The 14,069-nt window shown below is 39.3% G+C and overlaps 1 long non-coding RNA gene across 1 annotated transcript in view; it reads left to right on the forward strand.

Annotated features, from left to right (window-relative positions):
• Nucleotides 1–14,069, forward strand: part of LOC111723735 — a 134,003-nt gene that overhangs the window by 40,238 nt on the left and 79,696 nt on the right. The window contains exons 3-5 of the long non-coding RNA XR_002772218.1: nt 5,525–5,650; nt 6,386–6,459; nt 11,248–11,348. This is a non-coding gene — a long non-coding RNA (uncharacterized LOC111723735). The remainder of the gene's footprint in view (nt 1–5,524; nt 5,651–6,385; nt 6,460–11,247; nt 11,349–14,069) is intronic.

Below are 14,069 nucleotides of genomic sequence, written 5' to 3' on the forward strand. Positions count from 1 at the left end.
CCAAGTGTGTAGGTGACTGCTTCTTTATCATTTTACCTCCTAAGGCTTCACAGTGGCGCTTCCTAGACTCTGTGGTTATTTTCCTTTATTTTTTGATTTGATTATTGCCTGACTGTCCCACTCTTTCAGGGGGGCAAGTACCATATCCACCTTATTTAATGCTAAGTGCCCAGTACCTCACATGGTGCCTGGCACAGAGTAGCTGTTTTATGAATACTCAGTGCCAGGATCAGTGAATAACATTCATGAAAGTGACCATGTTTTAGAAGCAGGGAAGATGGTCCATAGCTTTCAGTATTACAACTGAATATTTGGAAAATTGGTTTTTAGGTTAGTGTCAAAGAGATTCAAGTTTAGTATTAAATAACTATCTGTATTAAAAATCAAACAAACAAACAGCAGAAGGGACAAATTATTGCTAACAGAGTTTGAAGATATAGCCTGCTCCTTTAAATATGAGGTTTATAAGCAAAGACAATCAGAAGAACCATATGCCAGGATCCAAGAGGCACGCTGAAGGATGCCAGGTCTATTTTATTCTACAGTGTCTGGTGAGTGTCTATTTCTTTGAGAAAGTGACATAAATGAAAACAGAAACCTAGTCAGGGAGGGGTCGAGGAAAAAGCACTGGATTTGGAATAAAAATGCCTGGTACAAGTTCTGAATTTTCAGATAACTGGGAGGACCAGCAGTATGACCTGGGCATATCCGTTAACTTCTCTGAATGAAATAATAGCTCTCAGGTTGTTTGAATGAAATAATAGCTCTCAGGTTGTTTGTGAGACTCAAATAGCAGGTGCGCTAAGTGGCTATGCGATCCCCTTAAACTCTGTACTCATCAACACTAGTGTATTTTAGTATAAATTACTGACAAAAAATGAGGACATCCCTAGAAGGCAGGAATGGTTCACAATTTTGAATTCTTCCTGCCATCTCTGAGAGCTCTGTGCTAGCTCTGTTGATTGTACCAGGCAAAAGAACTCCAGTCTTTTCCTACTCTGCATCTCAGGCCTGAGGAGTCTAGACCAGTGGATGATGATGATGTGAATGAAGAATACAATAGCAACTATGATTTAATTAGTATCCATTCTCTGCTAGCCAATTTTCTAGGCAATGAACATGCATTACTCCAGACATTTTTCACCAGAGAGAAGAGAGGAAAGGAGAGGGGAGGGGAGGAGAAGGCAGAGAGGAGGAGAGGAGAGAGGCTCTCCTGTGTGATATCTTTTGTTATTAACCCCATTTTTTTCTCAGCAGAGTTAGTAATTTATGTGATGTCTCACAGCTGTAAATGAGGCTGCCTTTGTCCCATGTCAGCGGTTCTCTAACAAACATCAGATCACCTGAATGAAGGGCTTATTAATGCCCAGATGGCTGGGCCGTCCTCCAGAGTTTCTGATCCAGTCAGTAGCTCAGAGGTGACAACTGAGAATTTCCAAGAGGTAGATCTGGTCTGAGAACCACACTTTGTGAAGCATTCTCTGTACCAGGCTGCTTCTGCTCCATAAAGACTCCAAGCTAGTTCCTTTTTGAGCTTTGCCTTTGTTCTGGTTCAAAATATCCAAGAATTCCAAGGTTCTTTTGGATTTTACAACTCTTTGAAAGATAGGAGGAGAATTTGAGAAAGTTTTCATTTTGATCTAGGTCCCTTCTAAAATCTGAAGACCCATTTGACCCCCTCCTAGGTGATCCCCATAGTCTTCCTATTCATTAACATCGATGTCAGGATATGGTCTCTCCTTTTTCTTCTCCTTTGGTCAACTTGGGTCCAGATCTGTCTTCTGATTTGTAACAGGAATATTCATAGCCCAATCTATTCATTGATCTATTGCTTCACTGATGAATGCAATTGTAGGGGAGAAGAAAATGCTAAGGCCCCAGTGAGAGAAGGCAGATTAATAAGAGGGCGAAGTGTAACTGATTTAATATACAGTTTTATGTGACACTGGAGGCCAAAGAAATGAAGACCTTCTTGCTCCCAGACAGGAAACCTGTGTATTTTCAAGTTAAATTTCATAAAGAGTGGACAGTTATGCAGAAGTGTGATTGGGCAAAGGGGGTGTGATCTAATGGAGTAACCTGTGGGAACTTAGCAAGGCCTGTTTCTTCAGATTCTTTTCTTTGTCTCTGTGTCTTCAGAGATGAGGACATTACTCTGGGCATGGAGTGGGGCTGAATAAGGTCTTATGAGGAAAAGCAGAGAATTCTTTTATAGGGGAAAAGTGTATAAAAAGACCAGAGAGACTTTTCCTGTTTCTGCTATTTTATCAAATGCTGACAGGCCATAGTTTGGGGTAGTGTGTCCTGAACCCCATCACAACAAATATCAGAGTCTTCTGTGTGCCAGGCAGCTAAGTAGAGCTGGAGTATAATGGTATACAAAGTCAGATATGGTTCCTACTATTAGGGAGCATTTATTCTAGTGAGGAAGACAGAGGTTAGTCAGAAAAGTCAGATAAATGTCAATGGTATTGTTATGGCAAATGTAACAGGGAGACTTAAATCTGTAGCTGGATGGTTAGGAAAGCTAGGATGAGCCTAAGTCTGAAGGAAGATGAGGAATTAATTAACTAGGTCCAGAAGCTGGACCACGTGGAATATTCCAGAATATTCCAGGCAGGAGATTGACATGTGCAGGGATTGTGAGAGGAAGGAGTATGACATAGTCCTACAACTTAAGTCTCTAAATAGGATATCCTTAGTGCAAGATAGATACATGTGATAGAAAAAATAAAAAAAAAAATACAATGGAAACATGATAAAAATTATATTAACTCATAACAATAGAACCAGGCAAATATTATAACCAGTCTAAAGAGAATGTAAATAACAAACACCTTTATAGATGAAGCATATGGAAATGAACAGCAAAGCAGATTTCTGGGAATGGGTTGGGGTGTGGGTTAATTGAACTTCCAGGGGATAGGACAAAATTTTTCTGTCTATAGACCAGACTTATACTGCATTTATGACAATTATCTATAATTTATAAAGTTGTCCTCATAGAATCAGAATCTGATAACCTGACAACTGGGAGGTGGTTTCTTTAATAGTCAGCAACACATAGTTTTGACTACAGTTTTTACCCTGCACATTCTTTCATCATAAATATATTTTCATGGTTTAGAGCTAGTTGGATTTGGTTTTAAGTGTTTTGTAACTTAAATGTTGGACACTGCAAACAAGTGTGAGATAGAATTATTGCTAGATCATTTATTTTCTACCTTGAGCATGACCCACCATATTACGTGAAATATATAGTTAGTTACTCCTTGGCAACTCCCTTTAAACACAAGTCTAAGTGATGACCTGTGACTGGTTTCTTCCTTCTTATGGCAAAAAGCAAGAAAAAAATCTTTGAGAGAAGGCAATCAGAAAGTGATAGTAGAACTTGGCTTCCTTTCAGGAGCCCCTTTGACTACAAAGGGTGGCACCTTTCCAGTGAATCTGAAAACTGAAAGTAGTTTTGCCAAATTGAGGTCTGGCGTAGCCTCCAGGGGGTTTGCAACAAAGAAAGAATTACTTCAAGTGTGTCAGGTAGACTCTTAACTAGGAGAAGGATAATCATTTGGTCAATTAGTAGGATGACTGGTGCTGATGAGTTTTAATTGATGATTTACTTTATTGAATTGTTAAGCCAGGGTTGACAGGTACTACAACACTACACCAAAGTCATGTGCTTAAAACTTCCTTACTGTTTAAAAGAAAGGATTGCTCCCCCCCTTTTTAAATGTAAACTGGAAATATTAAGTGAACAGTTGTCAATATCAATGCCATATTGTACAAAGAAGCAGAATTAGAATGGCACCTTTTTATTCAATTTGTAGCAGGTTAGAGTTCAAAATGTCAATTTCATAAATGCTTGATAAAAAATGTCACTGGTTTTGACTGAGTTGTGTTATTAAACTTCAGCTGGAGAGTCTTTTTATTTTTATTTTTTTGAACTCGTACAAATGTGTCTGACTTCTCAGTCTTTGGTTTTATTTCTGCTGGAAACTCTGACTGGTGAAATAATGCATTTCATTGGCTGGTTTGGCACAAAGACTTTAAATAAAGAGATGGCAAGATAAGTTAGTTACCTCCAGAAGATAGCACTGCTGATAATATATTTTTTTCCTGCTCCAAACGTAGTAAAAGATATTAAAACTGTCTCTTAAAAATAGCAATTTGTTTCCCTCTGCTCTAATCGTGGGTGAAAGTGCTCTGAAATCTATATCATTTTTTTTTTTTGAACTGTGGGTGATTTAGTTAAAAGAAAAAAAAAACTTCAATCCAGCAAAAGCAGGCTTACTGTTTGGTAAAATCAGGCCTCTAATAGTAAACAGCTCAGAAGGCCTTCCATAATATTTATGAGCAATTTCTCCGTTTTATATCCAGATATTTCTGTTACATTCTGCAGAGGAGGTAATCTGGGCTGAACAAAAAGGAAGAGCCTTTTTTAGATTGAATAGACTGGACAATTCAGTAGCTAAGTGTGTGATTACCAATCTTTCAAGCAAAGCTTTTATGTAAGGCAACTTTATAACTTCATCCATTCCAAAGAGAAATGCGTTAAAGACCACTGGGAAAATAAAAGGCAAAAGAGAAATGTAGAGAAATAGCCTATTCTTTACATCTCTATAGCCACTTGTTTCATAGCTATACTCACTGAGTTAACCCAATTTAAAGCCACAGTGAAACTTTTAGAAAGCCGTTTCACTGTTCCCTGTGGTAGTCAATCCATACAAATAATGAGAGGACATGACTACCATTATTTTTCTTTCCTCTATTGTTTTAAAATATACTCATCTCTCCCACTGTATGTTCCCAAGTTTTATTGCATAGGAGAAGGTAATAAGTGTCATCAGTAACAGCCATCTTATCATGCTGCAGGAACTGTCAGGTAACAGTGATTACTGCAAAAAATGAGCTTTCTAATTTCCTTGTGGCTCACAGAGTAATCTAAGTCCTATCTCTACAAAGAAACAAATGCATTTATATTTTCCCTTTAACTGATGAATCTATGCGTGCGATCCCTACTTGACAGTGGATCACAGTGTGTTTTTTAAAGCTTGGGTCTCCGACTGTCTGCCTCAGAATCACAGGAGGTACTTGGGAAAAGGGCAGATTTCTGGATTCTATACTGGAGCAATGAAATCTGAATCTTGGAGGTGGGGTGGGGGTAGGGGAGTCAGGAATGTGGAATTTTCTCAAATTCTCCAGGTGAATCATTAGCACATTTAAAGTTTGAACATTGCTTTATGGTAATGAAAAGTCTGGTGATTGAAATAAACTGTTGAATGTGATTGAGGAAGAAAGTATGCCTCGGTTCTAGCAGATATTGTGTATTCTTTACCTTACTGCTTCATTCTCCCATGTCAGAAACTCAAGGCGTGGTCATTTTAGCCAGGCATCAGAATTCCTGGGACCCTCTCTTCACAAAGGGGCATGTGCATGTAGACATCCCATTCTGTGCACAATTCAGAGGTTGATGACTCCCTTGAAACCCACTCATGGACACTGATGGATGTTCCTTATATCCTAGGAACCCTTCATCTAATAGGATTATCTAAGGGGACAGAGTAGAGGAAACGTCAAGTGAGAGAGGAAGAAGCATGGCCTATGTATCCAGACCACTCCTAAGACGGATTCTTCAGTGCCTTGAACAAAGGTCTGTATCTGAGGATGTGGGAAGGATTGAAGGGCAGCTTGTACACCGCTGGCCACTTGTGTCCCCCGTAGTGGGAATTTGCAGGGAGGGGAACCTCCTTTTTATAATTTGCCTTCACTGTATAGATCTCATCCAACACAAGCCTGACATATTCCACCTGTGTTCACCAATGAGGCCTAACTTCCTGAGTGTCCCCTTGCAGTGGATCAACAGCTCCATGAGGACCAAATAGACAGTGTTAGTCCTGTTCATTTCAAGTAGCATCACCTTAGCTCACATGGGAAGAGACACAATTATTTTTCAATTATTAACATAAACCACAATTAAGGATGGGACCAATGCCAGAGAGAAATTAAGTATTAGTCAGAAGAACCTGGTTTTTCTTCTCCTTTTACATTTCTGTAGCCACTTGTTTCATAGCTATGCTGATGGTAATAGGATTGGGAAATCACATTTGGGTCTAAAAACATAAGCAGCAATGCCGGGTCTTGATCTGATGTCAGGAGATTTCCCCCAGTCTGCTTGTAAATCATCCAGTGGTCACTGTGACTGCAGAGAAGGACTTGCCACTGGGCCTTCTAATGGACTGCTAGAGTTTAACTGTATGTTGCTTTATGGTGTCTGGCAGTATGACTTCCCTCCCTGACATGGTGTATAGAGCTTTTTAAAAATAAGGATCATCTGACTCTGTGTTCTTGTTTTCTAAAAAGCATTCATTTTTTTTGGTTACTATAGATCCTATTGCTGCAGTGAACCTGAACCTGGTGTTATTTGGTAAAAATGACCTCAAAAATCAAATGTCATTGAAGGTAAAGACATTTCTAAAGCAATTAATGATATGGAAAAGGGACAAGGAGAGAGCAAGTGGGGTCTGTGTCAGGTGATCTGGCCTTCCTGTCAGAGATGAAACCATATTTGTAATGTGGAGTAGGGAACTAGGATCGCCTTCATTAAAGGACGAGAGATGAAATGCCCATGGCTATATAGCGCTGTACATTTAGCCAGACAGTCTCCCTTTAATTTACAGTTTCTCAGAAAGTGCTCTGTTCTTCTTCTGGTTGCCTATTGTTTTATTTGGTTACCAATTAGGGAGGCTCCTTGTGTCTCCGGAAGCCCTCTAAAAGGTGTGCATGGACAATAAATCCTGCGCCTTGCACGACATACTGATGGCTCTGTTGATGAGAGGTTGCACAAAGTCAATAGTTGATGCTACTTCGTGGTGACATTTGCATTTAATAAAAAGTCATGTTTATTGTGGCTTCTGAATAAACATGACTGGCACCTAGTATGTATGTCGTAGCAGAAAATGCCTAGTTGGGAAGAGAATGTGCAGCTGGGAGGGAAAAGTAAATGATGATTATTATTTGTTTTAAAACACTTTGGGCTTCAGGTCACAGAGATTGATTAATTCTAACCCCTGGTTCACTGCGTACTGTCATCCATGGTACATTGTTTTATTTATTTATTTTGCAATACAATAAAGAGCCATAAACTAAACAGCTAAATGTTACTAATAATCCACAAATAACTGCCCTTTTTAAACCTCATCTCTCCCTCCTAGAAGGTAACTACTAACTTCATGCCCATCATTCCTTGTCCTTTTGTTTCTTGTTAATTTTAAGTTTTATAAGGTCTTACCAGTGACCATTTGGTTTGTTCCTTTTCTTTCTTTCTTTTTCTTTTTTTTGGAAACAAAGTCTTGCTCTGTTGTCCCAGCTAGACTGCCATGATCGTAGCTCATGCAACCCCAAACTCACTGGGCTGCCTCAGCTGTGATAATAGGTCTATGCCAACGTGCCTGGCCGATTTTTCTGTTTTTCTGTTTTCTATTCTGTCTCACTTAGCTGGTCTCAAACTCCTGATCTCAAGTGATCCTCCAGCCTCAGCCTCCCAGAGTACTAGGATTATAGGTCCCTTTTTCTTTTCTTCTGCTATGAATGGTGCTGCTAGGAAAGTTCTCACACACATTTTCTGGTACGTCTATGAGAACATAAAACATGACTCTGGGCAACCAGAACATAAATAGTGCTCAGAGCAGGATAACAAAGCCATTCTGTGACCCTACAAATGACTAAACATCTCTGTCTTCTATCACTGCTTTTCTCTGAGTGATTGTTGCTTCTGGACCAATTCCAGACTGTTTCAATCCTCCAAATCCTAGAAGAAGCTCCTGATAATTCCCCCTTGCTGATATGCTCCCAGAGTTCCTCTGGAGTGCGTTCTCCTTTGCTGTAGCAGGTTGAGTCACTTAATTTGACCACCACTATTCCTGGTGATAGATTTTGACACATGTGCCAAAGTTTCTCTTGGGTATTAACATATACCTAGGAATGAATTTGTGAATTTCCTGGATGATAGAGTATGTGAATTGTCAGGCTTATAATTGTTAAAAATCTTGCCAATTCCCATCCAAGTGTGTCCCATCCCATTTTATTTTCATCCATCATGAAAATAATGACCCATTTCTGCACACACTCATAATGCACTGCATAGAAAGTCTGTGTGTATATGGACGTATCTCCTTACAATGTATGGACAACTCAATCTTTTTCTTTAAAGGAATATATGTTTATTCTATCTGTTGTCACATGATATTTCAATAATCGAATGTGCTTAGCATAATTTTACATTTTAGCCTGTGGTGTATTCATCTTTTTAAAAACTCAGCTTATAAGTCATATCTGTGTCATTTTCTTAGAGTCATCCTTCCAATTTTTTTTTTTTTTTGAGACAGAGCCTCAAGCTGTGTCTGGGTAGAGTGCCATGGCATCATAACTGACAGCAACCTCCAACTCCTAGGCTCAAGCGATTCTCCTGCTTCTGCCTCCCAAGTAGCTGGGACTATAGGCACCCGCCACAATGCCCGGTTATTTTTTGGTTGCAGCCGTCATTGTTGTTTGGAGGGCTGGATGCAAACCTGCCAGCTCAGGGGTTTGTGGCTGGCGCCTTAGCCACTTGAGCCACAGGCACCGAGCCTATCCTTCCATTTCTGAATGACCCAAATCAGTAGTTCTAAAACATTAGTGGGCATATAAGAATCATCTCAAGAGTTGGCATTTTTAGGAGAAATTACATGGATTAGAAGTGGCAAGAGGGTCCTAGAATATGTTACAAATAGATTTATTAGACACCAGTATGAAAAGGAAAGCCCCAGAGAAAAAGGAAAGCCCTCTAGTCACACCTAGCGGATGGAGCACTGGCGTGATGTTAATTATAGAAAAGCCTTAATGAAGTACATATTAAACTTCACCAGGTCGTAGTGAGGATTAATAGGAAGGTGTGGTTTTTGGCGAGTAAGTGTAATGCTAGGGAAATTATATAAACTTTACCTCTTAAACAGTACTTGGAGAAGGGGTGTGGTATTTTCTCGGATCTATTAAAATTCATGCTTTCACTACTCATTGCTAGGGTTCAGGGCAAACCAAACAGATATGATTCCTGTCTCAGGTAGTTTAGATTCTTGGGCAGACAGACCATAAACAAACAATTTCAATATTATTTGGGGACAGTTTTAATGAAGGTTATGAAGAATTTCAGGGTATTATGAGAGTAAGTAACAGAGGCTTCCTCTAACTAGTCATCTCCCCAAGGTCATTGATATTCCTATGAAAAAGTGAGGTTTAAGCAAACTTACTGAATGGTAAGTATATGGGCCAGGGGAGAGGAGGTGAAGACCATCCTCAGGTGCAATGATTTGCGAGGAGTTCTCATAGGTCTCAGCGTGCAGTTGTATTCACAGCCATGGTTTATTTTAGCAGGATACAAAGTAAAATCAGAAAAGGGATGAGGCATATGGGGTGAAGTTCAGAGGGAACCAGATGACAGGTTCTGAGCGGCCTCTTCTAGTAGCAGCTCATAGGACATGCCCAATTCCTTCAGCAGTGAATTGTAACAACGCATGTGAAATGTGGCTTAACAGGGAACCTCGTTACAGTCTCAGCACCCAAGGTTTGTTATTGAGGGCTGGTCACATAGAGACCCTCTGCCTAGAATGTACCAAAATCCCAGACAGCCAGAAAGAAAGCAGATGTTTAGCATAAATCACATTATTTGAACAAATAGTTAAGACGTAATGAGGCACTCTTATCAATTCTGGGAATGATGGTAACCCTCCAGATACCCATGTTCCCAGATGCCAGCAAACGATCAATTTTGCAAGCAGGCCTTTCTAAAGATAGCAACCTTGAGCCTGCTGTGTTAACTCTTTTCTGCACAATATAATGACTGAGGGAAGTAGGTATGAAATGGCACGATGTCTTGGCCTTGCTTTAAAATAGTTCAATGAAGATAAAAAGAGATCAACGAAGCAAATGTAGGACCATCTTTCTCCTTGTTGGAGCTGGGTGAATGGGTTCTTGGAGGTTCTTTATACTTGTCTCTCATTTTGTTTGGAGATTTTAATAATAAAAAGAAAAGAAGAAAGAACAGTAGGTGTCGGCCAGAAGTGGGGTTAGATTTTGCCTCAGTTCAATTTAGTTCAGTTTAATTAAGAAGGATTAATTTAGTACCCATTTCAGTTTAATCCGATCAACCCAACAATTTTGTATTTAGCAGCTATTATTTGCCAGGGCCATAGCCAAGTCCTATGAAAGGGGCAAAGCTCACCAACACACTGAATCCTTGTAGGTTTGGGCTCATCTGTGAAGTGGATGTGCTCGTGCAACATCCCTCCCCACTCTGGAGTTGCCAAGAATTGCTGGAAAGTGAAAGAAACCAGCTGCTTTAAGTTTCTTTAGTGGCCATGAATGTTATAATAAATGCAGATCGCTACCTTGGGGAGGCATGTGATTCTCTCATTGGCTTAGAAGGATATTCATTTGAGGAAGCGCCTTCCTGAAGGGAGCGGGAACGATGACAGGGATATTGCCCGGGAGTGGTGCCTTCGGCAGTGGCTTGTTAGGGGAAGAGGGCCTGTCGGGTCCTCCTTTTGAGTGGGTGAGATGATGTGGGCTAGTTTTTATTTAAAAGGGAATAGATAAGCTATTGAATTAGAGCACATCAGAAGTGGCTTTATTTGAAAATGCTTTCAAAAGCTGTTTTGACAAGAACAGGGAGGAGGCAGTGGTATCATTAAATAAGCTGGCAACTTTTGTAACCAGCTTTTTGGTTTTCCACCTCAAGGGAGAGTCAATAAACTTTGATTCCCAGCATTAATGTAATTATTTTGATTTTTCTGGCTCATTCCAGGGAAGGCTGCAGAGCTTCAATATCAGATGGCCGAAAGCAATTCAGAAATCCCGTGTCCCCAAGGACACCCACTGCTGTTCAGAAGTAGCAGGAGAGGGGGTGGAATAAATCATTTCCTCTGATCTTGTTAGTGTTGAGGATATTACAGGCAAGCAAATGCTGCTGCAGGCAGGGGAAAAAAATAACAAAATTTCCCTGCTTTTCAAAGGTTTCCTTTAAACATGATTTCCTCTTTATATATTTTTAAAATTGTTGTAAGAGAGGGTTTCCCCCTCCCTGCTAATTTTGAAGGTTCTGCCTTCTATATTATCATGTTTGCCATGGGGCGGGGGTGTTCCTGATCCTGCCCCCAGCAGATGTAATACACTTAATGTCAATTGTTACTTCAATAATGTGTTTGGTTCATTTAGTGTTAACAGTCCCATCGTTCTGGGAGGTCTCCCTGGGCCCAGGAAGAAATGGCTTTCGTGAATATCCAGGCGTGCTTGGGGATCTGCCATGTAAGAGCTGTGTGAGTCTTTATTTCTTTCTAGAAAATGTACAACATTTAATTTTTGAAATGTCAACTGATTTGGGTTTTTTAAGATGAAGGGCAGTCATGAAAGAAATACAGCAATTGAAATTTCCTAACAGTGGGAACAGAGTCAAAGACTATATTTGTTTGGAGAAGTTAAACTTTGATTTGAGGTGATATATATGTATTTATATATTTGCAAAATGTATTTTTTTTCCCTTGGTCTCCTGAACAAACAGTAAAAGGTGACATATATGCATTTACATAGTTTTTATTTTTAACTTCAAGTCTTGCTAATAAGAATTTAAGGCTATGTTCTTTTTATTCTAAATTATAAATATATCTTGAGGCCTAGGCCATGGACAATGGCTATAAATCATCATTTTCATAATGACAACTGCAACCAGGCCATGACTTTCAGAGTGCTGTGGACATTGTCTCCTGGAAACAAACTTTAACATGTAAGTTTTAGGGTTCTGATATTAGAAGGCCAGCATTCCTTACTCAAGTCATTACCTGAGAAGGGATTTTCCATTTTATGTTTTTCTCCAGTGACCTTCTCATATTTAGGCTCCATCTATATCAAAATGATCTGTCATATCAGCCAAAGACAAAAGCAAATAAACCAAGCCATTAGACATTTGCAAGTTTGGGGGCAAGGGAAGCTGGTAATTTCAACTTTTTCCAATTGGGTGTTCATGATCATCAGTCATTTGATTAGTCTCTACACACTATTTTCTACCCTCTAAAAATTATGTTTCTTCCATTTTAAGAAGCATGGATTTTCCATATTTTAATGCTTTTGAAATAATATCTTACAATTGATATCCTCATTTTGTGTCATATTTCTTCATGTTGTCAGAAAAGGTGTCATTAAGCCAATGGTTTTTCAGTTTGCAGCATCTTAGATTTCAGAAAATATGTTGTCTCTCAAATTCCTCTCTGCTACCATCCCCTGAATTTGAATCATAGCTGTCCTTTGATTAGATATTTGGAACAGCTAGCTAACTGGTCTACCTCAGCCGTCTTACCTTCTTCCAATCTGTTTCTTACATGGATGCCATACTCATAAAGCACAACTATGAGTGTGTCATTTCTTTGTTTAAAGTCCTTTAATGGGCTTTCATTGCTTTTAAGAGAAAGACCTGAGTCATAACAGGACTTTGTGTTACCAGACTTTGGCTTTCTTTTATTTTTTATTTTTGAGACAGAGTCTCACTTTGTCACCCACAGTAGAGTACCTTGGCATCATAGCTCACAGTAATCTCACACTCTTGGGCTCAGCCTCCCAACTAGCTGGGACTACAGGCACTTGCTATTTTTAGAGATGGGGGGTCTCACTCTTGCTCAGCCTGGTCTCCTAAGCTCAGGCAATCCACCTGCCTTGGCCTCCCAGAGTGCTAGGATTACAGTCTGGCCTCCTTGCTTTCTTTATTGATTTCATCTTTCAAACTCTTCTGCTTCCTGTCAGAGCATCCCCAGAATGGCTCATTCAGGAGCCATACATTTACCATAGTCATGTCCTACTTGTACCAATGCTTACTAAAAAAAAAAAAAAGAAAATTTAAACTTGCTTTTGCTTAAACTCAAATTTATTTTAAAAGGAAACTTTGCTTTACTACCCTAAATAGAAACTAGTATTCTAATATGTATTTCAAAACACTTGAATCTATTCAGATTAAAAAGGAAGACTTTTTATCAACAAAAATCAGCTCTATGCCTTCAGCAGTTCACTCACCATCTTTTGGCAACCAGTGCTTTGGATAAATCTTTCTGCTTTCCATTAGACAAGGATTCTTTTTTTTTTTTTTTTTTGTAGATTTTTTTTTTGGCTGGGGCTGTGTTGGAACCCACCACTTCCAGCATATGGGGCCAGCGCCCTACTCCTTGAACCGCAGGCACCGCCCCTAGACGTGGGTTCTTCTGGCATAGAGAGCTTGGCCTCTTTTCCAATCTCCCTGAGCTCCTTCATTTAACTCTTACCTATTCTTTAAGTTTCAGTTTAAATAATTCCTGCTCCAAATTAGCATCCCGTCAACTATTAAATTCCATGAAACCAACTGTCTTCTTTTTTTAATTAAAAAATATTTTCTCATGCCTCATTTATTATCATAAAATGAAGTTCATAGATATTACCTACATACCTACATGCTTTTTTTTTTTTTAAATAGTGTACTGGTTTAACTGTAATATAAAGAGAAAGAAAAGGAAAGTGATGTATAGTAAACTAAGTATTCCAAAGTAAATGCTCTGGTAACAACTGCTCTTAAGGACAAGGAATTAGATGCTATGTCTACTTGATAAGAGTAAAACTGAATTTGAGAAAAGGATATCAGAAGCCATTCCATGGAAAGAGAACAAGGAATGGCAGAAGGGTCATATGAAGGCACTGAGCTAGTCTTAGGATAAATAGTAACATGTATGATGAGAGAAAAAGGGAAATAATCTTAGTTGAAGTAGGGCTGGCCTGCCAAGATAAACAATACCGTTCTGAGGTAGAGAGCCTAAGCATGTAACCATTCCTGGAAATACATTCAATTTATTTATAAGAACAACTGCAAAAATAATTCCTTCAGTTATGATAAGGGACTAAGTGGTGTTGATTTAGAATTGCAAGAAGAATGCCTGTAATCTGAAACCTTCCCTCAGGTCATTGCATACATTTGGTCTCTAGTTCTTAAAATGCCCTTCAGCAGACAACGGGGGTGGGGGGGGTGG

Source organism: Otolemur garnettii, unplaced genomic scaffold (genome assembly GCF_000181295.1).
Source record: "Otolemur garnettii isolate 467f Iridium unplaced genomic scaffold, OtoGar3 scaffold00015, whole genome shotgun sequence".
Lineage (NCBI taxonomy): Eukaryota > Metazoa > Chordata > Mammalia > Primates > Galagidae > Otolemur > Otolemur garnettii.